The following is a 27,888-nucleotide window of genomic DNA, read 5'->3' on the forward strand; positions in this document are numbered from 1 at the left end:
TATTCTGGGTTACAGTTAAGTTACTCAGAGATAGTTTGATCCTTTCAAGGCCTCAGCCTATGACTAATTGTGCCCCACCACTCAGAATACCATTTTGAGTACTTTGCCCAAAGCCACAGTTTTCCACTCTGGCTAGTGGGAACACGACCTATTTTCTGCTGGTTGTGAGCTCAGGGTATTTTCCCCTTTGTTCCTTTTGTTTTTTGGGTTTTTTGTTTTTAAGATTTTATTTATTTGACAGAGAGAGACATAGTGAGAGAGGGATCACAAGAAGGGGGAGTGGGAGAGGGAGAAGCAGGCTTCCCGCCGAGCAGGGAGCCCGATGTGGGGCTCAATTCCAGGACCCTGGGACCATAAGCTGAGCCTAAGGCAGACCCTTAACGACTGAGCCACCCAGGTGCCCCCCCACCTTGCTCCTTTTGGATGGTATTTTTCTCTGTCCTACATTAGTTTCCTCATTTGCCTTTCCCCCAGTGTACTTTCTGCCTCTCTGGAGCTTTCTCTGTGGTAGCTCAAGTACTCTATCCTCTATTTCCCTGAGTCCCAGCTTCAACTTCTTCACTCCACAGGACCACAGATTTCTGCCTGGGTTCCCCTCCCTGCACTGTGGCCAGGAAACTCTCTCCAGATAGTAAGCTGAGGCAGTTGTAAGGCTTACCTCCTTGTTTCCTGGTCTCTCAGGGGTCACTGGCCTGAACTGCCTTGTATCCAATGTCGGGAAGCCATTGTTTCATTTATTATTGCAGTGGGCTTTGTTCATTGTTTCTGGTGGGAGGTTACATCCAATCACTGATACTTTATATTCCCAGAAGTAGAAGTTGCTTTTTTTATGTGGCTACTTGTAGAGTAATAACTTCTTTCCTTTTTTTTTTTTAAGCTTCACCATTTAACTCATATCCCTAGACAGTATAATTTAGTCTTGACAATTTTAAAAGTGTGCTATGTCCTTAAAATGATTTTATTTTTTGAAAGATTTTATTTATTTATTTGAGAGAGAGGGAGCGTAAGAGAGAACATGAGCAGGGAGGGAGAGAGAAGGGAGAGGGACAAGCAGACTCCCCGCTGAACAGGGAGCCCAGAGTGAGGCTTGATCACAGGACCCTGAGATCATGACCTGAGCCGAAGTCAGGTGCTTAACTGACTGAGCCACCCAAGTGCCCCCTTTAAAATGATTTTAATCTGTATATGTACTTCTTCATCATTTTCATTTCCTTATAGTGCCTCTAAAGGGGAGTAGGGTGTACCTAAGTAAATTTGGAAATAGGTGGAGTCTGAAACTAAAGGCAAAAGGAACTGCACGTAAGTGCTGTGCTAGTTGATAAAGTCATTCCCATAAGGGGACAGCTTACCAATTCTGATACTGCTATGCAAGTGTAATGGAATTAAACAATTATGTAAGTGGATGGCACAAAGTAGGAGCCAAGTTTCTCACCATTAGAGTGAGAGTCAGATAAGCTGGGCGGGGGGAGGGCAGGGAGAAGAGGTAATAGATTTGGTAATGGATTTGAATTGGACACATTAGTAAGAACTCATGTTTAGCTTAATACAGATGCAGGTGATTATGTACAGAAATATTTATAGATATGTGTATATACGTAAGTGATATACGTGTTTCTTTGCTCTGTTTGCTGAGGGGACTCAAAGGAAATAGCACCCCAGTAGATTGAGTCCAGATCTTGGTTTCTAATACCACTTCCAATCAAAGGAACCAGGGTTTTGGGAGAAATGGCTGATTCTAGGACTAGTGAAGAAATATACAAGATGAGCCTGGAACATCTTGGAGTGCCCAAGTGTTTTTGAAGTACAAAAAATAAAAAACAAAAACAACAAAACAACAAAACACCGCATTCCTGTAGGTCTGACAAAGGAGCACAGAAGCCAAGTGAAAGAGCTCACAATGGCCAAAGCTGGAAAAAATTTGAGGAACAAAATAAAGTAGTATAGAATTATCACAAGTATAAAATAAATATCTGAGTCCATATTGACACATAAGTGACTGAATAAATGTACAAATGGGGAAAAGAGACAAATATCCCATGCAGAAGGATTCCAAATAATTTATGTAGATACTCAAATCGCAAGGAGAGGGAGCATAAATTTCTACTCCTTAAATATGGGCTGTGCTCACTTCCTCTACATTATGGAAATGGAAAACAAACCATAACTTCACAGTGAAGAAACTTGACAAATACTACCTCAGACAGGTAAGCAAGATCAACATCAACAGTGATAAATCACATTGATTGTGTGTAGTCTTGGTATGATGTGATGAAAATGACACTTTACCCTGTGATCTTCCTCCAAAAACCCATAAGCCCAGTCATATCATGAGGAAAACATCAGACAAATTCCATTAGATAACCTACAAAATACCTCACCAGTATTCCTTAAAACTGCCAAGGTCACCAAGAACAAGGCAAGTCTGAGAAACTGTCACAGCCAAGAGGAGCCTAAGAAGACATGACAACTAAATGTAATGTGGTGTCCTGGATGGCGTCCTGGGAAAGAAAAAGAAATTAGGTAGAAATTCAAAAACTAAGGAAATCCAAATAAACCCCAGACTTTAGTTAATAATGTATCAGTATTGATTCATTAAGTGTAACAATGTTTCTTACAAAGGTAAATGCTAACAATAGGGAAAACTGAGTGTGGGGTATCTGCTTAATTCATCTGTAAATATAAAACTTTTTTAAAGAATAAAGACTATTTTTAAAAAAGGAATCTTGACACCAAATGCTCAATCCCCAAATGGTCCGCATCCACTGAGCCTGTCCGAACAATAGCAGGCAAGTTCTGTTTACTCCTGGCCTCTCAACCCAATTCTCCCTCCTGAAAATTGCAGCGATGCCCACTGTTTGACTTGGTGTTCGGATGTCAATACTCTGTCTCTTCTCACTGACATTCTAGACATGCATTTCTGTGGACTTAATCTGAGTTTTCTGGTGCTGTTCACCACTCACCACCCTCACCTAATAAATACCCTAGGGAGTGGTTGCATTTTGACTCCACCATAGGCTTAGACCAAAGGCCAGCAATCCTTTACTCCTTCTTTCCCACCGTTCCCTAGAAGAGCTCTGCTTTAGTACGTAGTGAAATTTGCATAGTTTCAGCTTCCCTGGTGTCCATGTGCTCTTTCCTTCTGCCTGCACCTTCCTCCTATAATTAATTTTTTCATATTTTTTTCTGGTGGTCAGTGGGGGAAAATAACACGTCCAGAACTAGAATTTTCATCACATATTTCTGAGATCCTTTAAAGAAACATCCTCACCTATAGCCAGTTTCTTCTGCAGCTATTGCTCAAAGAGTTTCCTACAACAGTTGAAAACACTGAGCAGTTTATTTGCCAGCTGACTCTGTCTTGCCCACTAGTAGTACTCGTATTGTGTTTGCATGCTCGCGAGGGCCCATGTCAGAGTGACACTACTCCCCTGACTATACAATTGAATAGAATGTTTTCTCATTCTGAATAAGAGAACATAGGTCTCACTCCCTGACATCATGTACTAATTAGACTCTTTCAGATAGTGAGAAATAGAAACACAGATGGCCACCTTAGATAATGGGGTTTTATTCTCAAGATGGGAGAAGAAAGGGAAAGAAGAGGAGTTTTCAGCAGCCACACAAAATAAGATAATAAAGAAATAGCACCAAGGGCACGTGGGTGGCTCGGTCAGTTAAGCATCTGCCTTCAGCTCAGGTCATGATCCCGGGGTCCTGGGATCGAGCCCCGCATCGGGCTCCCCGCTCGGCAGGAAGCCTGCTTCTCCCTCTCCCTCTGCCTCTCCCCCGCCTCCACCCATGCGTACGCTCTCTCTCTCTCTCTCTCTCTCAAAGAAATAAAATCTTTAAAAAAAAAAGAAAAAGAAATAGCACCATAGTTCTCTGTAGAGTGGAAACTCCTTTATTCTTCACTTCTGCTTCTACTAGTTCTACCTCTACCAACTAACTGATTTTTCTCACAAACTACCCAAGTGACAGGATCTAATTTGATCTGCCTATCACAATCCAACTTAGGCTACCCCTTCTGGTAAAAGCTCTCATGCCAGCATCTTTTAAGTTGCTGGCTAGCCTACAGATATGTGCCTCCAGCTCAGGTGTCCATCTGGAGTCTAATCACCTGCAACCAGGAGATGGGGTTCTGTAGTCTAAGGTACAGCAATTCATTCATTAGAAAGCACCTAGATGAGGGTTGTAGGTCTGGAAGAAACTCAGAATCATACACTCTCCTCTCACAAAATAGACCTATTTTCCCAAAGTTCCTTCTGTTGGAAATACCCATTCTTTGTAATGTCAAAGTGTGTTTTGTGGAAAAGGGTCCTGTGATAAATCTGATTCAACAAATATTTATAAGCGATTACAAAGTGCCAGGCACAGTTCTACGCACTTAAAAATGTGCGAGAAATGTGGGTTAAACAAAATAAATTTTGTGTGCAAAATCCTTCTTTTAGCATGCCATTATAAGCTCAAGAGAAGGGCTATAGTTTGCACTGTCTCCCAAATCTTTTAAACCAGGTTCTCTTTTTTCTGAGAAGCATTGCTTAGGCCTCAGATTACATCGAAAATACATCTTGAGAAATGCTTGATTGTATGACTGAGGTTCCAGGAAGTGATGTTGGCAAGGACACATGTGCTGTAGTAGCTGGTCTTCACAAGGTACCTCCCCTCCCCGAATGAACCACCCCTCCTGGTATTCACCACCTTGTGTCATCCTCTCTCACACTGAATCTAGGCTGACCCTATGACTTCCTATAGCGAACACATTGTAGTAGAAGTCACTGTGTCAGTTCCAGGCGTAAGCCTGACCGTTTAAGAAACGTGGCTACCTCGCCCAAAGTCCTACATGAAGAAGCCACCTGGAGAAAGAGAGGCTCTGATACTACATGGAAAAGACCAAGGAATCCAACCAACAGGGAAGACCAAAGCCCCAAATATCAGGCTCCAGTGGGAACTATACCAGCCAAACCTCATCGTTCAATCCATCCTAACTAAAATGGCGGATGTGTGTGTGAAGAAACCATCCTGGACATTCTGGTCCACAAGCCATGGCCAAATCCCAATCCACAGAACTGTGAGGCATAATAAATGGTGGTGGTTGTTTTTTTTTTTTAAGATTTTATTTATTTATTTGACAGAGAGAGACAGCGAGAGAGGGAACACCAGCAGGGGAAGTGGGAGAGGGAGAAGCAGGCTTCCCGCAGAGCAGGGAGCCCGATGCGGAGCTCAATCCCAGGACCCTGGGATCACGACCTGGGCCGAAAGCAGATGCTTAACGACTGAGCCACCCAGGTGCCCCTAAATGGTGGTTGTTTTAAGCCACTATTTTGAAATAGTTCGTTTGAAAGGAATAGGTAAACAAAAATATATAAAAAATAATTTAAGAAATTATTGCATGAACTTAATATATTTTGTCTAAATTATGTTCATGATTACATGTGTCTGTTTCAGAAATGACCCATTTTAGAGGAAATATAGGTATTTATCTATATATCTATCTATATTTATTTATAGACCTACCTATATAGGTATTTATCACTGACCTTTTATTTTCGGAAATAATCACTTTATCAGTAAAAATTAAAAATCAAATAAAGGAAGTTTTGAAATATTTAATCACAGAAAAGCCCATTTAACTGTGCATACTTCTTGCAGTAAACAAAATTAAAATACTTCATACAATAAGGAACTAAGAAAAAATTGAACTTGAGGCATCCATTTGTTTATAATTGGCAAATCTAATTTAAAAGCACATCTGCTCCGTTTAGCCTGCAAATATCAATAGCAATTAGGAAATTATAAATTCCTAACATTAAAACAAGATCCTAATTTCAGTCAGGGAATATTATCCTTTATTTAAAGCTTGGGGATACTAATTACTTACTAATTATTTACAAAGGATAAAATGTTAAACACAATCCTCTTTCCTCCTCCTCCTTTCCCCTTACTTTCTGCTCTGCCTTCCCCTCATCCCTAATTCTTTTCTTCCTAAATGTGCAGAATACTGAGTAGGTCACACTAGCCTGAGTGTTTTTGAAGTAAGATTCTGAGAAACCCATGCATTCATTTCAAACCAGCCGCTCAGAAGGCCAGACCTGGTGTTACTATAATAGCAAGAAATCATCCCCCACTTTAGGATTTGTCCCTTTCTAGGTTGGGCAGTGTAGCAACATAAAATACATAGGATCCTATATCAGAGCTCTTCACGCCTTACATAAAAGTTGTATTCTTGGCTGACTTTATTGGACACAGCTCCCAGATATTCACATGGAAATTATTCCATATAGGTATTTGAGTAAATGAAATTCACGAAAGCAGGGTTGTAGAATAAGAATTTAAATATTTAGGAGTTAAGTTTTTATTTTGGAATTACAGAAGCACATTTCAAGATAATATGAAAAGACACACTAAATAACAGCATGTCCAATAAAACACAAAGTTAATGTTGTTAAAGGAAAAACTGGAAGAAAGGAAGGCATTGTGGAGCATCAGAGACAAAGCTCTTCAAACTAATGTTTCATAGTCCTTTCTATGTTTGTGTCTTCCCAAAATTCTCATATTGAATCCTAAACTCCAAAGGTGATGGTGTTAGGAGGTGGGGCCCTTGGGGGCTGAGGTTATGAGAGTAGAGCCCTCATAAATGGGATTAGTACCTTATAAAAAAGACCCCACAGAGATCCCTAGCCCTTTCCAACACGTGAGTGCACAGCAAGAAAGCACCAACTATGAGCCAGTCACATGGCCCTCACCAGAAGGAAACCATGCGGGTGACTTGATCTTAGACTTACAGTCTCCAGAACTGTGAGAAATAAATGTCTATTGCTTATAAGTCACCCAGTATGTGGTATTTTGTTATAGCAGTGCAAATGGACTAAGACAGTGCTTATTTCTATTGTTTCTCCACGGCACTCATTTATGTCTCAGGGTGTAATTTATGCAGAAACACAACTCAAGAACCAGAGTCCATAAATATTCAGGTATAGTTCCTTTAATGAAATATTTCCTATAAAGATATAAATTGGTGATAGTGATCTGTTTCCTTCAATACAAAGGTTTCTCTTAAGATTAGTATAGTAGGATCTGATTTATGATTAGAAGACAAAGGACAATGGGACACCAGGGTGGCTCAGTTAAGCATCCGACTCTTGATCTCAACTCGGGTGTCAATGTCATGGTTGTGAGTTCAAGCCCCAGGCTGGGTTCCACGCTGGGCATGGAGGCTACTTAAAAAAAAAAGAAAGAAAAAGAAAAGAAGACAAAGGACAATTAAACCAGGTACCGCAAGCTAAAAGATGAAACAAAGTACAGTAGGGTACTATTGTTACTTGACAGAACTCATGAAATCTTACCGGAGATAAAGAGATGAAATTCTGCCCGAAATTGTAATATTCCTCTATTAAATATGTGTTTACACCCCAGCATTTACCTTGGGATAGTAAAATGTAGGAAAAAGACTGAAAGGTCAAACCTGAAGAGAATGAAGTCACATACGCTAAAAAGAAACAAAATACATGCAGTTAACACTATGCTGACATCCAAACACTGGGCTGCAAGAAAGAGAAAAATAATTCTGTGTCACATTCAAGAGTAAACCCAGATAAAGCAAAAATTACAGAGAAATATATGTAAGTACGTTTTATTTCTCATCAAATCCTAAAAAGGTCATTTTATCTGAAGAGAAGGAAACCAAGATGAATAAAATCTTTGATATATTTACTCCATTTTCCCTTACTGTGTGTGTGTGTGCGTGCGTGAGCTCACACACTGGAGTGTGGTGGGAGGTGTGGAGGTGGGAGATGGGGCTGGTATATACATACTGTATAAAAACAAGGCCAAGTTTTTTCATTTGGACATATAAATGTTTGTTAAAGCAGAATTTTTAAGGAAAAATCTGTGCTTACCAATTAACTATTTTCTTTAATCAACAAAACTAGTCAAGTCTTTTGGTTGAAAGCGACTAAAATAATCTAAATGGATTTAAGCTGAAAATGACTGTTGGCACAGCTGGTTCTAGGTGCTCAAGGGTGTGTGGACTGTTTCTGTCTATCCCTTGGCTCTACTTCCCTCTGTGTCGGCTTTACACCCAAGAAAGTCTTTATCAAGAAATATCAGTTTGGGGCGCCTGGGTGGCTCAGATGGTTAAGTGTCTGCCTTCGGCTCAGGTCATGATTCCAGGGTCCTGGGATCGAGTCCCGCATCGGGCTTCCCACTCCTTGGGAGCCTGCTTCTCCCTCTGTTTCTCTCTGTCTCTCATGAATAAATAAATAAAATCTTTAAAAAAAAAAAAAAAAGAAAAGAAAAGAAATATCAGTTTGGGGAGCCTGGGTGGCTCAGTTGGTTAAGTGACTGCCTTCAGCTCAGGTCATGATCCTGGAGTCCTGGGATCGAGTCCCACATTGGGCTCCCTGCTCAGCAGGGGGTCTGCTTCTCCCTCTGATCCTCTTCCCTCTCGTGCTCTCTGTCTCTCATTCTCTCTCTCTCAAATAAGTAAATAAAATCTTAAAAAAAAAAAAAAAAAGAAATAGCAGTTTGATCAGCAGCGACTCAAAGCTGATGTCCTAGCCTAGCAACCACAGATGAAAGAGAAGAACCAGAGAGATGCCAGAGAGCCCGAGAGAAGTCCTAGGAAGTGTCCTGGGACTGAGTCTCATTCTTCTGTCCTGGACAATGTGCCTACCTATTCTAAATTAATCACAGGGCTTGGGAGGAGGGATGCTATATGGTACGTTCTGTGGCCAAACTCAGTCATAAGTCTTCTGGAACTTGGGCAGGAGTAGCAGAGTAGGGATGTTATCCCACAAAAACCACAGGGAAAGACAGGGGGAAGGAATGACTTACTGAGGGAAGTTGGGGGTTCTTTTACCAATGTAAGGAGGAATGAATGAACACTTGGCCACCAACATCTTCATATTAACCTGCCTGATTTTTTCTTTCTTACAAAGGTACGTAACAGGTGGGGGGGTAAGGGGTCCAGCTATGTGTGCTTAATAGTAATTTGAATTCTAGACCAGGGAGCGTTTTGCCAGTGACAATAAAAATAGATTCAAGAAAAGGTTAAGGACTATGGAAATGACAACTAGGTCTCAGAGAAATGTGCCACCTGAGCAGCTGGTCAAAGAATCGTACCACTGAGGTTTTGAAGTTGATTCCCTTTGTGAGCCTTTTCTGGCATACCACCACCCTTTGAGAACCCTTTCTCTGTCTGGGCAATTTCCTGCCTTTTGATCCACTTCTCCAAGGCAGAAGCCAGAATACTCTCCCACACTCAACTCACAGCTCGGTTGCAGGCATGGAACCTAGGTTCCTCAATCACACACCCCCATGTGGGACATCAAACCAGAAATGAGCTACATGACAAGGCAAGGACTGCAGGAAATCCTTTGTTGTTGTTTATTTGTTTTTGCCAAGGTGACAGCTTAGATGTCATCTTTCACTGAAAGAGGACTTTACCTACCTTTAACTACCTTCATTTTGACCTCAGTCTGTACTTTTTAACTGAGTAAGTTCTTCTTCCCAGCTTATGTTTTAACTGAGTCAAAAGACCTCATGGGCAAAGCATCCTCTGATGGGAACCCAAACTACCCCTCAAGTAATAATGACTGCCTTGTAAGACTCTGCAGAATTGACCCCAAGACCAATAATGATCTATCTGACCTTCATGGCCACCTGCATGTACCCACCAACATTTGACCCACATTTTCCTTATATAAATTTAGAAGTATTTGAAGACAGTCTTTGAGACATTTGTCCCCTGTCTTCCTGGTGCTGTCCTCACGGAAATGATCCCTTTCTTGTTCCATCACAACAGAGCCTTTGTATTTTGTCAGCTGCAAGTAGTCTAACCTGGTCTGTTTGGGACACCCGGAGCCAGGTGCTCTTGCACCCTTGGGCCCTGATTACATCATGATCAGAAGGCAGATGTTCTGGCATCTCATGTCTAGAGTGAGTGGCATGCATTATAGCATCTGGTTTCATGGAGTGGTTACTGGCACAATCTCACAATGTGATTTAGACATTATTTTTCTGAAGTGCCTAGCCTCCAAACCTGGCTCTCTAGTCCTCTAAAGATTCTCTGAGCCATCTACTTTTCCTTGAGAAATGCCTCTTTTCTGGGGCACCTGGGTGGCTCAGTTGGTTAAGCGACTGCCTTCGGCTCAGGTAATGATCCTGGGGTCCTGGGATCGAGCCCCGCGTTGGGCTCCCTGCTCCAAGGGAAGCCTGCTTCTCCCTCTCCCACTCCCCCTGCTTGTGTTCCCCCTCTTGTTGTGTCTCTCTCTGTCAAATAAATAAATAAAATCTTCAAAAAAAAAAAAAAGAGGACACCAGTCATACTGGATTAGGGCCACCCGAATGACCTCATATTAACTTAATTACCTCTTTAAAGACCTTATCTCCAAATATAATCACCTGCTGAGGTATTGGGGGTTAGGACTTCAATACATGAATTGGGGTTGGGACACAACTCAACTCATCATAGTCACCATAGTGGGCTGGTGATCAGAAAGAGGATCGAGTTGAGAAGAAATTTACCACTGCTACTAAAGAAGAAGCCAATATACATACTTTACAAACAAGAGTAGAGTACTATAACATTTTTATTTTATTTTATATTTTAAAGATTTTAAAATATCAGAAATATGTCAGAAAGAGGGAGCACAAGCAGGGGGAGCAGCAAGCAGAGGGAGAGGGAGAAGCAGGCTCCCCGCTGAGCAGGGAGCCTGACACAGGACTCCATCCCAGGACCCTGGGATCATGACCTGAGCCGAAGGCAGATGCTCAACCGACTAAGCCACCCAGGTGTCCCATTGTAACATATATATGTACTAAAGACATATATATGTACTAAAGTTTGTTGAGAGCATAACAGATGTAAAAGGAAAAATTGAGCACTTGTTGGATGAGTTTACCAGTGCTAACCCCAGATCCAGATAATAAAAATAATAAAATTTTGTCAAAATTATTTAGATATTTGACTTAACTTTCTATCTAATGTTATATAGTGACTTCAGCCTAAGTTCTGTAGTTATTTTATTTAATTTTTTAAAAATTTTATTTATTTGACAGAGAGAGCACAAGCAGAGGGAGAGAGAGGGAGAAGCAGGCTCCCTGCTGAGCAATGAGCCCGATGTGGGACTCGATCCCAGGACCCTGGGATCATGACCCAGGCCAAAGGCAACCGCTTAACCGACTGAGCCACCCAGGCATCCCTGTAATTATTTTAAAAGGAAGAATAGCAAATGGATTAAAAGCATGGACATTGGAGCCAGCCCCTTGGTTTAGACAAAGCACAGCTTGTACCTCAATTTTTTCATCTTTAAGTGGGGATTACTAACAGAGTAAATATAGAAGTCAAATATGTATTACATGCAAAGCACTTAGAATAGCTGGCACTCACTAAACACTCAACAAGTGGGAGCTTTTATTATCTAAAAAATCCCTCAAAAGTTATAAACATAAAATACATTTTATTTTTTAATTTCCCATCCAATATATTTCAATGGCCAATTGCACTATTTTCCTGCCACTTCAAAGATTTGACCCTCAACCTTCTCCTCACGTTTTTTTATTCTCCCTAAAGGATCCTGTGTATTTGCCATTTTCTCCTCCCATTGTCTATCCTCATTCGTTGCTGTCCTCACATGTATGTAATACACACATCTTTAGTAACCTCCTCCTTTCTTAATTTTAAAAACTGCTCAGTTACCTCAGGAAACTCTCTCTTGATCTCTGGTTCCAATGTCAAAGAGTCAAGATCTTAACATTTTGAAATAATCTGTCCAGATTACACTAATTTTATGGTGCCAATTCAAAAACTGAACACTAGATGGCAACATTCCTAAATTGTGCTGTTTTCCTAAGGCTTGGTTTCCGAAGCCTCAAAATGGGAGTGTATAATTCTTAATTTCTTAAATATTTTGGCTCTAATTTAAAACTAGAATAAGCCTTTGGATATCTCAATAAAGGAACTCTAGTGGCTCATTCTTGAGAATTAATTATTCCTATTTATACCTTGTATGATCACTAATTTTTACCTTTTAAAAAAAGTTTGAATCTTGCTTGGTTTTTTCCTTAAAATAACAGAAATATAAGTTGTATCTATTTTTTTAGTTATGTCATATTCTGTTTGTGGAATTTTAGGTAAATTTAGTTCTTTGACATACTAGTAGATTTTTATTTAATCTCACAGGCATCCAGAAATAATATTTTACATGATAGACATAACAGAAGGATACACACATTTTTCTCCATTTTTTATGTTTTTCTTATGGAGCGTTGAGCTTCGGGATGGGAAAACAATAGCTGTGAATTTCCTCATAGTGAGGATGAGAGAGAGCAGAGGTACATTTTCTTTGAAAAGGGAATTACTGGGGCACCTGGGTGGCTCAGTCGTTAAGCAAACTTAAGCGTCTGCCTTCGGCTCAGGTCATGATCCCAGGTCCTGGGATGGAGCCCTGCATCGGGCTCCCTGCTCAGCTGGAAGCCTGCTTCTCCCTCTCCCACTCCCCCTGCTTGTGTTCCCTCTCTCGCTGTGTCTCTCTGTCAAATAAATAAATAAAATCTTTAAAAAAAAAAAGGATATTATTACATAAATCTTCTAATTTTCCTTAGGAAATTAAAACATTAATTGGGATTTCATCTCTTGTAAAATGTAAAATTTATTAAATAAAAATACATTTATTGTTTTTAAAGGAAAGGAGCTTTTAATATGAAGTTCATTTAGGACTCCAGGAAAAAATGGATATGAATAGTGAACTAAAGAAGAAATGCAAAATGTCAACTACCACATGAAGAAAGTTGAAAACCACAAGCATTAAAAAAAGCAAAAGTAAAATTTTCTTTATCTAAAAAGAATGTTTGGTTTCCTCCCTCTTATACTGAGTATTAGAATATAGTGACAGCTCGAGTTTAAATCCCAGTTCAGAATCTGCCTGCTATGTGACCTGGATGAAATTTTTTGACCTCGTTGTTGCAATTTCCTGATCTGTGAAAGAGGATTAATCAGGAAAATGAGGGTTAAATGAGTTCATTTAAATAAAGTTCTTAACAGAGTATTTCATTGAAATAATACTTTGGGGATACAGGCTTAAATAAAATGTTATTAAAAAAAATTTTTTTTAAGATTTTTATTTATTTGACAGAGAGAGACACAGTGAGAGAGGGAACACAAGCAGGGAGAGTGGGAGAGGGAGAAGCAGGCCTCCTGTGGAGCAGGGAGCCCGATGCAGGGCTCGATCCCAGTCCCCTGGGATCATGACCTGAGCTGAAGGCAGACATTTAACGACTGAGCCACCCAGGCGCCCCTAAAATTTTTTTAAAGAGGGGCGCCTGGGTGGCTCAGTCGTTAAGCGTCTGCCTTCGCTCAGGTCATGATCCCTAGGTCCTGGGATGAGCCCCGTTCCGGGCTCCCTGCTCATCGGGAAGCCTGCTTCTCCCTCTCCCGCTCCCCCTGCTTGTGTTCCCTCTCTTGCTGTGTCTCTCTGACAAATAAATAAATAAAATCTTTTTTTAAAATATTGAAATAAAAAATGAAATTATTTAAATTACAATGGAATTAAACAATGAAATTAAAGATAAGCAGGCAAAACAAGACTAACAGGAATAATCTGACCTGAAAAAGAAGCAAAGTATTTCTAGAAATGTAATGTTAAAATTAGAAAAAAGTCGGGGCACCTGGGTGGCTCAGTCGTTAAGCATCTGCCTTTGGCTCAGGTCATGATCCCAGGGTCCTGGCTCCCTGCTCAGAGGGAAGCCTGCTTCTCCCTCTCCCATTCCCCCTGCTTGTGTTCCCTCTCTCGCTGTGTCTCTCTCTGTCAAATAAATAAATAAAATATTTTAAAAAATAAAATAAAATTAGAAAAAAGTCTATAAGCAAATTAAACAGGTTTTAAGACACAAAGAAATAAATTCAGAGACATCATTAATCATCATAAACATAAATGAACTAAACTCACCAGTTAAATGATGGATTGTTCAATTGTATTTAAAAATCCAGCCAAGGGCGCCTGGGTGGCTCAGATGGTTAAGCGTCTGCTTTCGGCTCAAGTCATGATCCCAGGGTCCTGGGATCGAGTCCTGCATCAGGCTCCCTGCTCAGCAGGGAGCCTGCTTCTCCCTGCCTCCGCCTCTCTTTCTCTCTCTCCCTGTCTCTCATGAATAAATAAATAAAAATCTTAATAAATAAATAAATAAACAAATAAACAAATAAATAAATAAAATAAAAATCCAGCCAAATACTGTTTAGAAGAGAGGGACATAAAACATAAGGACATATAAAAGTTAAAAGTAAAAGTAAGTGAAGGGGCGCCTGGGTGGCTCAGTTGGTTAAGCGGCTGCCTTCGGCTCAGGTCATGATCCTGGAGTCCCAGGATAGAGTCCCGCATCGGGCTCCCTGCTCGGCAGGGAGTCTGCTTCTCCCTCTGACCCTCCCCCTGCTCGTGCTCTCTCTCTCTATCTCATTCTCTCTCTCACATAAATTAATAAATAATCTTTAAAAAAAAAAAAGTAAAAGTAAGTGAAAAGACATACTTGGCAAGTACTAGCCAAAGGAAAGCTTGGTGGCATGTTAGCATTGAAATAGATTTTATAACCAAATGGAAATCAAAAAACCCAAAACATTATTAAGGAAGATTGAGTTCATCAAGAAGATATAATACTTTTAATTTTGTATGCATCTGATAAGACAGGCTTAAAAATATAGAGCAATAAGTAATAGACTTACAGGAAGATATTAACAAATCTACCATGTAATCAAAGATTTCAATATCCATCCATTCATTTTATTCAGTAAATACGTTTGAGTGTCTACCTGCTAGGAAGTCCTACTCACTGGTGACATGGCTATGAATAAAACAAAAAAATCCTCAAGCTTTTGTAGCTTATTTTATAATGAAAGGAGAGAGCAAAATATACAAATAAATACAGTAAAACCTTGTAAAAATATACACTAAATTTCATGAATTCTGAGATTATAAAATGGAATATTTGCTCCCATCTACCACCCAACCCCACAGATAGAACAAAGGGAGGAAGGAGGATAAAGTTCTTACCTTCTGAGATTGGGAAATGGTATAGGGGACAGGTAGAGTGGGGGGAGCCAAGCAGAAAAATAACATGAAACCCAGAGGGGAGGTGGAGTTTGAATCCTACTTACTCAGTAATCTCCCAACTCATTATTCCCAAAGTGGACCCAAAAAACTGGCATGTTGGAGCCAGGAATTTCCTGGAATCATTGATGTTTTCCTCAAGTCCAGTCAGCTACAGACCTGGAGTCGCTCCCATCAATGCGTAAACTGGAGTGGATAATCACCACCAGATGGTGCCAAACTGCAGTGGGGACCAGGATGGATGTGAATAGTGAAGCTAAAGCCCCAGGACTGAGCAGGTTCTCCTACTCATTTTATTAATCTTACACTGAAAGACAAGGAGAAAATAAATCAAAGACAAAAGTTTGGAAAAGAAGACAAAGGACTTCATTATTTCACAAATGATATGATAGTCTCCATAAAAATCCAAAAGACAACTTACTAGCAATAACACGAGTTTACCAGGAGATCAATATGCAAAACTCAGTTGCATTTCTATAAAATCTGGTAAGTACTCAGCAAACATTTCTATAACAACAATTACATAAAAAACATAAAAAGATATTCCATTTAAACAGCTCAAATATAAGATGTTTAAAATTCTATCTAATAAAAGATATATAAGAACTGTACAGAAAAAAAATTATGAAATATTATAAAAAGACACTTGGAAGACCTAAGTAAATGGAGAAATATGCTGTGTTTGTGGAAAAGAAAGTTCAACTTTTTTTAAAAAGTGAAGTTTCATCAATGTGCAGAAATCTGTTGCATTTCTATACACCAATAACAAAGCAGCAGAAAAAGAACTCAAGGAATTGATCCAATTTGCAACTGCACCAAACAATAAGATACCTAGGAGTAAACCTAACCAAGAGGTAAAAGATCCATACTCTGAAAAGTATAGAACACTTATGAAAGAAATTGAAGAGGATACAAAGAAAGGGGAAAAAATTCCATGCTCATGGATTGGAAGAACAAATATTTTAAAAATGTCTATACTACCCAAAGCAATCTACACATTTAATGCAGTCCCTATCAACAGCATTTTTCAGAGCTAGAACAAACAATCCTAAAATTCTTATGGAACCACAAAAGACCCTGAATAGCCAAAGAAATCCTGAAAAAGAAAAGCAAAGTGGGAAGCATTACGATTCTGGACTTCAAGATATATTACAAAGCTGTAGTCATCAAGACAGTATGGTACTGCCACAAAAACAGCCACATAGATCAATGGAACAGAATAGAAAACCGAGAAGAAATGGACCCACAACTATACAGTCAGCTAATCTTCAACAAAGCAGGAAAGAATATCCAGTGGAAAAAAGACAATCTCTTCAACAAATGGTGTGGGGAAAATTAGAACAGCAACATGCAGGAGAATGAAACTGGACCACTTTCTCACACCATACACAAAAATAAATTCAAAATGGATGAAAGACCTAAATGTGAAACAGGAATCCATCAAAATCCTAGAGGCGAACACAAGCAGAAACCTCTTTGAGCTCAGCCACAGCAACATCTTGCTAGACACATCTCCAAAGGCAAGGGAAACAAAAGCAAAAATGAACTATTGGGACTTCATCAGGATAAAAAGCTTCTGCACAGTGAAGGAAACAATCAACAAAACTAAAAGGCAGTCTACGGAATGGGAGAAGATATTTGCAAATGACATATCTGATAAAGGATTAGTATCTAAAATCTATAAAGAACTTATCAAACTCAACATCCAAAAAACAAATAATCCAGTTAAGAAATGGGCAGAAGACACGAATAGACATTTTTCCAAAGAAGACATACAAATGGCCAACAGACACATGAAAAAATGCTCAACATCACTCGGCACCAGGGAAATACAAATCAAAACCATGATGAGATACCACCTCACACTTGTCAGAATGGCTAAAATTAAAAAGGCAAGAAACAACAGATGTTGATGAGGATGCAGAGAAAGAGGAACTCTCTTACGCTGTTGGTGGGGATGCAAACTGGTGTAGCCACTCTGGAGAACAGTATGGCAGTTGCTCAGAAAGTTAAAAATAGAGCTACACTATGACCCAGCAGTTGCACTACTGGGTGTTTACCCAAAGGGTACAAAAATACAGATTTGAAGGCCTACATGCACCACAATGTTACAGCAGCATTATCAACAATAGCTGAACTCTGGAGAAGAGCACAAATGTCCATTGACTGATGAATGGATAAAGAAGAGGTGGTGTATACATATACAATGGAATATTACTCAGCCACCAAAAAAGAATGAAATCTTGCCATTTGCAACAATGTGAATAGAGCTAGAATGTATTATGCTAAGAAATAAGTGAGTCAGAGAAAGATAAATACCATATGATATCACTCATATGTGGAGTTTAAAAAAGAAAACAGATGAACATACGGAAAGGGGGAGAAGAAAAAAAGGAGAGAGAGAAACAAACCATAAGAGACTCTTAATCATAGAGAATAAACCCAGAGTTGATGGAGGGAGGTAGGTTGGGGATGGGCTAGATGGGTGTTAAAGAGGGCATCTGTGACTGGGCACAGGGTATTGTATGTAAGTGATGAATCACTGAATTCTACTCCAGAAACCAATATTGCACTGTATGTTCACTAACTAAAATTTAAATTAAAAAAAATTATGTGCTATGGTCAGGGCCAAATATGTTATTACATTAGACCCTGTGGTCTTCAACACATCCCTCTGATACAGGTGCTACCCTGTTGTGCAGATGAGGAACCCGAGGTGAAGTAGCTTACCCTGAGCCCCACATCGCTGAGCTGTGGAGGTGGGACTGGAAGGCCCCGGGGCCCTGCGCCTCCCACTCTGCCAAGCACAGACCCAGGATAGGTCCCGATTCAGCTACTTCTTGCTTTTCCAGCCACCAGCAGTTTGTGGGTCACTTAAATCTGAGGAGCCAGTTTCTTCACGTGGACATAATAAGGAGGTCCACAAAATTTAGGAAGAATTACCACTGAAGCATTGCTTAGAATGCAGCAATAAACAAAATAACAAAACAAAAAACCTACCTGAAATATCTACTAGAAGGTGATTTATTGAGGGGGATATGGTGTATTCTATATGGTGGAATATATTAAATTAAGTCAATTAAATACATAAATGTATTCAGTTTCATAGGTAAATATATTAAATTAGATGTATTAAATAAGTGTTGACAATGGAAGATGCTCACAACAAAACTTAAATTACAAAAATGTACTTACTGGGTGATTTTGGGGTCAAATATAATGATAAATATTATTAATATTTATGTAAATATAAATAATACAATTCTCCCCAAATTGACCTGCAGAGCTAACATAGTTCCAAATATCAACAGAGGTTTTTGTGAAACATGACAGCTGATATTTTATATGGCAATGGGAAATATCCAAGGCACTCCTTAATAAAAAGAGGGAACTTGGCCAACCAGACACTGAAACTAATGGTGAAGTCATGATAATTGATAGTGTTGCTTTGGCAAAGAGAAGACCGAATGACCAATTGAACAAGAGAGCCCAGAAAGATCCAAGAACACATGGGAAGTTGATATATGACAGACGTGGCCATGCTGATCAGTGATGAAAGTTCAAGCTTAGATTAAATAAACCGATGAGTTTCTACTGATAATAAATAAATAAACAGAGAAGAAGGAAAAGCTTTCCCTTATAGTAGAATCTCATGCAGAAGGAATGATGGAGGTAGAAAATCCCCATTTGGCAAGCACTGTAGTAATAATTGACTCAGACAAAATTGTCAATGGAAGCCAAAACTATTGAATTGAAATTTGATGAAGAACAGGATAGTTACACAGTCTCCAAGATCTCTCCACAAATTACTTATTACTTACAAAGGGGAAAATAGTGCTTTTAAAGTGGATAAACCTGGAAGACATCATCTTAACCAACTGATCCAAGTCGCCATTGCCAAAAAAATGGAGAAAAATGACATATGGGCTTCCTGAGTGTTGCACTGAAAAGGACATGACCTCACTTACATAGTGATCCTGCCAAAAATCCACAACCTAAATCTAATTATGAAGAAACATTCTATGAAGAAAACCCACACTGAGGGACAGTCACAAAATCATTGGCCTGAACTGTTAAAAAATGTGAAGGTCAAAAATCACCAAGACTGAGGAACTGTTCCAGATCAAGTGAGACTAGAGACAACTCAACGTAATATGTGACCCTGGACGGGATCGTGTGGTGGAGGTGTGGGCTGAGGGACGGGATGGGTGGAGCATAAAGTATATTTTATCAGGGGAACCGGTGAAATGTGAAAGTGGACTGTAGATTATAGAGTAATGTAAGCAGTGTTAAATTTTCCGATTTTGATAACTGAATGTTTTTAATCCTCGTGTTTAGAAAACATACACTCAAGTACTTAGAGGCAAAGGGGCATGCTATCTGCAATTTATTCTCAAATGCTTCAGAGATAACAATATGCGTAAGAGAAAGAGAACGAGAAAACAAATATGGCAAAATGATTGCTGCTGAATCTGCTGAAGGTTACACAGGAATTTTTTGTAAGATTTTTAAAACTTTTCTGTGCTTTAAATTGTTTTGAAATAAAAAGCTAAAAAACAGCAAGGGAAGGGAGGGAGGGGAGGCCAGGGAGTGGGGGAAGGAGGAGTGAGGAACCCAAGTAGATGCAGCAGTACTGACTATGTTCCGTTCCTAAATTAAACAATGGGGTCATGGACATTCATATTATTATTTAGCTTTAACAATGATATATAGTATATATTTTTGTCCAGATCAAATAATATCTTTTAGAAGATAATAAAAGGGAAAACAAAGAAAAAACATAAGACATGAATCAGAGGTATCTGGTGAGCTTTGTGTATGTATGACCCACATGCCCTTGAGCATGCTTCTTTTCCTCCCTGAAGTTCACTTTCCTCACCTACAAAAAGGGAATAAAAGACCCACTGTGCAGTTTGATTGAAAGTGCTTGGCAGTCGGACGCCTGGGTGGCTCAGTTGGTTAAGCGACTGCCTTCAGCTCAGGTCATGATCCTGGAGTCCCGGGATCGAGTCCCACATCGGGCTCCCTGCTCAGCGGGGGGTCTGCTTCCCCCTCTGCCCTCTTCCCTCTCGTGCTCTCTGTCTCTCATTCTCTCTTTCTCAAATAAATAAAATCTTTAAAAAAAAGAAAAAGAGGGGTGCCTGGGTGGCTCAGTCAGTTGGGCGTCTGCCTTCGGCTCAGGTCATGGTCCTGGGGTCCTGGGATCGAGTCCCGCATCGGGCTCTCTGCTTTGCGGGGAGCCTGCTTCTCCCTCTCCCCCTGCTCTTCTCTCTCTCTCTCTGTCAAATAAATAAAATCTTTAAAAAAAAAAGAAAAAGAAAAAGAAAGTGCTTGGCAGTCAGTGCTCATTAAGTGGCAGGTGCTTTTTCATTTTCTCTGATAGGGCAGAGATAGGGGGAGTATACCTATAGCCGTAAGCTTGGTTAAAGTGATAGTGGTTTCGCATCATCTATATGGCCAATTGGGAAGGAGGGTATCTAGGGAATAAAGCTGAGCTCATGTTGGAAATGCCCCAAATAATTACAGAGCCAATGAGTTTTGTGTATCTTTTTCCAAACTGCCTCCATTATCTGGAAGTAAGACTTGGAAAAAACCAGGTATTTATGTTGGATGGTCTAGAGGAAGGTCAGTGAAGCAGAAGAGTCTGCTGAGAGTAGGGCAGGTTTAACTGGTCAGGGCATCCTGCCCAAGCAGTACGCTTTCTTTTATCTAAAATTCTGAGAAAGGAGCCTATTTATAGGAGGTGGAAGATATAAAGTGAGCTGATAATTTAGTAGATTAATTAGAGGCTCTGTATGAAAGCACACCTAGCAGAAAAATGCTTCTCCCAGTGCAGAATAAGTTAGTCCATTCCTGCCTTTTTTTGTAGCACATAAAAAAATAATTCTTACATGATATATGTACACCCTGTTTGGACAAATTCCCTTATGGCTTAGCTACTTTTTATATACCAAAAACCTTGAACAAATTGCAAAAAACAACAAAAAAGCAAGCAAATATGTATTGAGCAGCCACTTCATTTAAGGATAGCTCTATTGTAAGGGATATCATAGAGGAGCTGTTATAAGCCAGTCCACAGTTGATTTAAATTTTAATTTTTCAGTATTAATGGCTTTATAAAAATGAGTATATGTATATACACACAGCTAACTTAAGCTCATCACACATGTAACATTTATCATAAAGTGTGAACTGTAGATCAAAATTGATGATGTTTATATATTCCTAACAGTCAATTCAGTGAAGAAATCAATAGTATCAATTGTTGGCCATCTCAAACCCCAACTGTTTTTCCATTTAGATAGCATATAGAGATAATCTGTTACCCTAAGTCACTAGAGATATTGCCAAAGAATGACTATCCTAGCTGCTGGTACCTAGGAGATGCTTTTGGTTACTTGCTTTGGTGTTTAATTTCTTAAATGTTAATTATTTAAATTATATATCAACTATTACCACCTTATTTTTATAGATATAACACATATTCATTAACACAGTTTTAGCCATGATTTCTCCTTTCCTTGCTTTATATACTATAAATACACAGATAATTCCAGAGATGAAAGCAGGCATATGTAATATTAAAGTTGGGGATTTTAAAAGAAATTCATTATAAAATTCTTAGAGTTACATGTACTAGAATTAGTAATCCAACCATTGTCTTGTTTTTACTTTGACAGTTTTATATCAGCCACTGTATTCTCCAGAAATATAATTAAGGAGAGAAGTTACAATAACTAATGTAAACATACTGAGAAATGCCATTTTAGAGGAACTGGAGAATATGGGGAGGGATTAAGACTTAAGAATGTTCTATTTGAATCCATGTGATAAACTGATCATGGGGAGGCACTGGGGAAAGGAAAAAATTTTCGAGACAGATAAAACTAAACAACTAAAAATCACATTTTCAAAGGCAGCTCAAAGAATGATAATGTTATTCTTATTTTAATCCTCATGATCAGAAAAAGGATGACTCAATTCATTACTTATATTTCTGCGAAAATTATCATTGAAAAACAAATTTCATAATGAAAGATAAAGAAAGAAAATAACGTGCTATCACGTTTTTAAATAGAAATGGGAATTTCTGATTCAATATGGTGAACAGAATGCATCACTTCCATTCTCTCCTGAAAGCCCATTAAAATGACAATAATCATGTTTAAAATATATAGGTCTAAAAGATTTTAAAAAAAAAAACAGAGCGAAGACATAGAGGGTAGAAAATATCAACATGCCTTGAAGGGTAGAAAGCTGTTGACTTAGGAGAGTAGGAGAAGCTGAACCTGAATGTCTTCAGCAAAAGGAAAGAGAACCAAGCTGCAAAAGCTCGAGAATGGGGTTTTGCAGAAGGGGATGTGAGGTGCAGATCTGGGATTAAGAGAATCATTTGAAAGTCTGCCTAAGAGACATTTAGATCTCAAAGAGCCTGGTGACTTTCCCTCCCAAATTCTCAGACTTAAGATTGATTCCCATAGAGCATGAATCAAAAAGATTCTAAGCTTGAGACGATGGACTCTGAAAAACAAACTGAGGGTTCTAGAGGGGAGGGTGGTGGGAGGATGGGTTAGCCTGGTGATGGGTATTGAGGAGGGCACGTTCTGCATGGAGCACTGGGTGCTATGCACAAATAATGAATCATGGAACACTACATCTAAAACTAATGATGTAATGTATGGGGATTAACATAACAATAAAAAATTAAAAGAAAAGGAAAAAAAAAAGATTCTGAGCTTAAAGACAGTAGGTACAGAAAGCTCCAGGGGAGCTGAGGGGCTAAAAAAATAGGTAAATTAAGTAGAAGTCCATGTATTTATCAGAGAAACACATCCTCACCCATCACCGGCCCTCTTTCCCTATCCAGGTCCCCAAACACCTGCAGCCAGGCACAAGACTTGAGTCTCTTTCTGTGCAGAAACTGAATGGCCATTCTGTGCAGACTCAAAGCCATTCTTAGGCACTCAGAGTCTCAAACAAATAGGGAGAAAACCTGTAAAGAAGAAAACATGATTCTCAAAACAAAGGATCCAACAGAGAAGAGGGTGGGGGAATTTCCCAGGATAACGGCAAAAGAAAGTGAAGAATGACAAATCATAAAATGGGGTTAGAAAACAATCAGTCAAGATTGGAGCAGCAGAGCAAAATTTCTGTAAATAAATTAAAAATGAAATTCAGATTATCTGACAAGTATTGGGTTATATGTAAACTTATTTAGATAACTACCAAATGAATAATTGACACAGTTATTAACACCAGGGAAAAAGAAGGTAGTGTAATCATGGTACACTACTAGGTTCAGCAGGGAAAAATATGTAGACAGTCAAAATAATGTAAATATGGGATAAAACTCAGACAAATCTGTGGTTTAATTATATTGGGAAGTTGGAAGGAGGGGAAGCAGAATGGTTGTATAAGAGCTAAATCTTTATTTACCAATGTAAAAAGATCAGTCGATCACATATAAAATGCCTACATCAAGATATAGCATCATAATATAGAATTCTTATGTAGAAAAATAAATAGTGGAAGACATAGGGTAAAGATCAGAAATTGATGGGTGAGACTAGGCACAGGGAGAGGTGGGTCATTTTTGAAAAATTATAACTGTCAAAAAAACTTATAAACTGTTATATTCCCTTATTTTAATTATATTAGTGAAAAGTACTAATACATGGACTTACATTCTGTGTTTCTCAACATAATTTAACCTATGATTCCATCTGATAAACAAAAAACAACCACCAAATCCATGTATTCTTTCAATATTATTTGGAGATTAGAATACAACAAACTTTGTGACTAAAAACAATTTTTTTTTAAAGATTTTATTTATTTATTTGACAGAGACAGAGACAGCAAGAGCAGGAACACAAGCAGGGTGAGGGGGAGAGGGAGAAGCAGGCTTCCCGCTGAGCCGGGAGCCCGATGTGGGACTCGATCCCAGGACCCTGGGATCATGACCTGAGCCGAAGGCAGTCGCTTAACCAACTGAGCCACCCAGGCGCCCGTGACTAAAAACAATTTAAAGCAATGAGACAAAATGCTATTTTGCCAACAAACTGAACCCCTCTTGCCCCTACTCCAGAATTAAATAAGAACATGCCTCTCCATCCTTGCAAAGATAACAACTGTTCACTTTTTCTCGTTTCCTGGCTAAGGATCTTAGTGTCTCCTTATTTCAATCAATCAAATTTAATGCATTCAATACAAACTCTTTTCTCTCTGGCTTTCCATGCCTGTTCTTCTCCTTCCCTGCCCTCTACCTACCTAACCTTATTTTCCATTACATCACAATGGGCAACTCCTATAAAGTTGGATGGCTCTCTCAGAACCAGGCATACATACCCTGGGCCATGCTTGCTTTCATCTTTTAGGTCAAGCACTTGCTTGAATACTTAGGCCCATCTCTTCTGGACCTGGCCAAGGTTTTCCTGTCCTTCAAAACCTGCTTCAAGAGGAGCAAAGACATTTCTTATCATAATTCTACTATTTTATCATCTTTGAAACTTTGGTTTTTATCATTAAGACTTACAGAAGAAAAAAACTGAATGAAAGATACCTTTTATGACCTACTTGGGCCAAAAGAAAATTTAAACAAATGAACACTTGTCCAAATTCAAGAGATTGTGCTCAATCTATTGGGTTGGCACATACCAGTAATTTTCAAAATGTGATGTGCCAGTGATTTTTTTCAGCATTATGCCATTCTATGGCATATGAAGGAAAGATCATCTTTTTAAAGCACCCAGTCCCAACAACATGAACACACATATAATTTGTCATTGTCTGTTGGAAGGGATAAATAGCAAATTAAGGCTAGATTGAGAAAAGCCAATAAATCTGACAAAAAAATTTTATATTGATCTTTTCCATTAATTATTTAAATGTTCTCATTTTTATTGCATTTATTGTACAAACAACATAATAATACCAAAGAACAAGAAAGGAAAAAATTATCTCTACTTCCATCGCTCAATCTGTTTTCACTTGTTCATGTACTCTTCCATTTCTCAACCCCATGCATACGTAATTTTACATACAAAGCATTCTATTTTTTACCCTTGGCATTGTAAACATTTTCATGTTGTAAATCCTTCTTTGCACTTCACGTTTTAGTGTTAATACAATAATCCATGTATTAATATCCATATAAGAATTTATCTATTGCAATACCATAGTTATTTGTGTCTCTATCATTAATCATTTATAATTCTTTCCGGTTTTTTTCAGTAGGCTGTGAGCAAATAGGCAATCGTATGCAATGAAAATACTTATCAAATTTAAAATGTGCATATCCTCTAACCTAATAAATCTACCTTGTGGAATCAATCCTTGAGAAATAATTATAAAAGTGTGCAAACATAAATGTGCTATTCACTGCATTATCTAATAGCAAAAACTGGAGATGATCTAAATGATCCACAATAGTGTAATAGCTAAATAAATTTTGGTATACCTGTATATAACATATTATATGGTGTTTAAAAATAATGAGTTACATCTGTTTGGGTTGACTTGGGTTGATAAACTGATGAATAGTGGGGTGAGGGTGGGAAAGGAGTTTAGGTAAATAGTTGGAGCTCATTGTTTTGGGAAAAATGTTGTATGGGTGTATTTATAATAAAGATATACATAGATGTTTGCACATACATAAGAAATAGATAGAGACAATGTAACAAACTCTTAATATAGACTATGTAACAAACTATTACTTTTTTTTATAACCTTCACTATTATTTGAATTACCACAAACATGTATTACTTTTGTTATTTTTGAAAAATAAAATATAAATTATCTAAATAATACTCATTAGGGAATTATTACTTTATTTTCATAGACGGTCCACTCCAGCAGCTCTTTTTAACTGCTCCAGAAGGAAGGAGGCTTGGCAAAACTGGTCAGTCCTCTCTACCTAAAAATGAGTTGAACTCATTTTGGATCATCAGTATGTTCATTAGGTAATGAAAATCAACTTTGTATTTTGATGTGTTATCACCCTAAATATCAGAGGGGCTTAATTAGATCAGCCAGAAATGAATAAGTGGGATTTTGAATTTAAAACACATTACCATTTACATTAGCACCCCAAAAATGAAATAAATCTAACAAAATATGTACGAGATCTATGTGAGGAAAACTACAAAACTCTGATGAAAGATATCAAGGAACTAAATAAATGGAGAGATGTTCCACATACATGCATTAAGAAGACTCACTATTGTCAAGATGTCAGTTCTTCCCAATTTGAACTATAGATTCAGTGCAATCTCAATCAAAAGCCCTGAAAGTTATTTTGTAGACATTAACAAACTTCTCCGTCTGCCTGCCTGCTACTCCCCCTGCTTGTGCTCTATCTCTCTCACTCTCTCTGTGTCAAATAAATAAAAAAAAAGTCTTTAAAATAAATAAATAAATAAATAAATAAATAAATAAATAAATAAATCATTGGACCAACTCTTTTAGGAATCATTCCTTAAAATATTAGCATGTTACCTAAATGGGTCCTTAAGTTTCTTGAAAACTAAGTAACTGTAAAGAAAAATTAATTTTCTAACAACTAAATTATGGTATAAACTTTGGGAATCACTTGGGCTCTAAATGGTAATCTGAATTTTACCCTTTCACCTTTGAGCCATGTTCACAGCTGAGAAGTGCTCATTTCTCTTGCACTCTAGTATGGAATCTCTGGAGTTTCAAAACGGAACTCAATGGGGGCGCCTGGGTGGCTCAGTTAAGTAGCCAGCTCTTAATTTCCGCTCAGGTCATGATCTCAGGGTCCTGGGATGGAGCCCGTGTCAGGCTCTGCACTCAGCGGGGAGTCTGCTTGAGGATCCTCTCTCTCCCTCTCCCTCTGCCCCCCCCCACTTCTGTGCATGTTCTCTCTCTCAAATAAATAAATCTTTTAAAAAATCATAATATGCCACAACTTCATGTTCGCGGGTAGAAGTCTCCTATTTGTTTCACAGAACTTAATTGTTCTTCCAAATCTACTTATTTAATACTTTTGATATATATGTACAATCACAATGGTTTGACTACATTACAGGTATGCTTTCTGGTTAGCTTTCCAAAACTTTTAAAATATTGAATCCATTTAGTTCACATACAAACAATGAAAAATACGAGGGAACACATAGAATGAAGCACCAATTCATGTATACAGGCTAATTCAGTTTAGTTTTTAGACTTGCTTACTTCAAAGCATTTCCATGGGTAGGTATTGACCAAACAATTAGGTAGTTTGATTTGTTAATTTAGAAGTTTTATAATCTTAAAAGAAATAATAAGGTTGTTGTACTGTTTGAGATGTTTAAAAAATTTTGGAAATCAGTTATTTACTGGGTAGTGAAATTATAATCCTACACAGTAATTAAAATGAATGACAATAATTTTATAAAATGTAAAAATATTGAGGCACCTGGGTGGCTCAGTCAGTTAAGCGTCTGCCTCCAGCTCAGGTCATGATCTTGGGGTCCTGGGATGGAGCCCCACATTGGGATCCCTGCTCAGCAGGAAGTCTACTTCTCCCTCTCCCTCTACCCCTTCCCACCCCACTCCTGTTCTCTCTCTCTGTCAAATAAATAAAATCTTTAAAAAATAAAATAAAATGTAAAAATACATTAAAAACTGGTCATTATCCGCCTAATGTAACTAAATTCAATTAGAATGAATTTGGATGATCTAAGTGATCTAGTTTGGTCTCCTAAATTTTCCCTTAATAGTCAATTTTTCTCTTCACTTTGTAGCTGGTAAACTTAGTACAAAGGTACTTGTTTATAATTTGAA

The sequence above is a fragment of the Mirounga angustirostris genome, unplaced genomic scaffold (genome assembly GCF_029215605.1).
Source record: "Mirounga angustirostris isolate CCGP_5_RB_7025 unplaced genomic scaffold, mMirAng1.0.hap1 SCAF_2, whole genome shotgun sequence".
NCBI lineage: Eukaryota > Metazoa > Chordata > Mammalia > Carnivora > Phocidae > Mirounga > Mirounga angustirostris.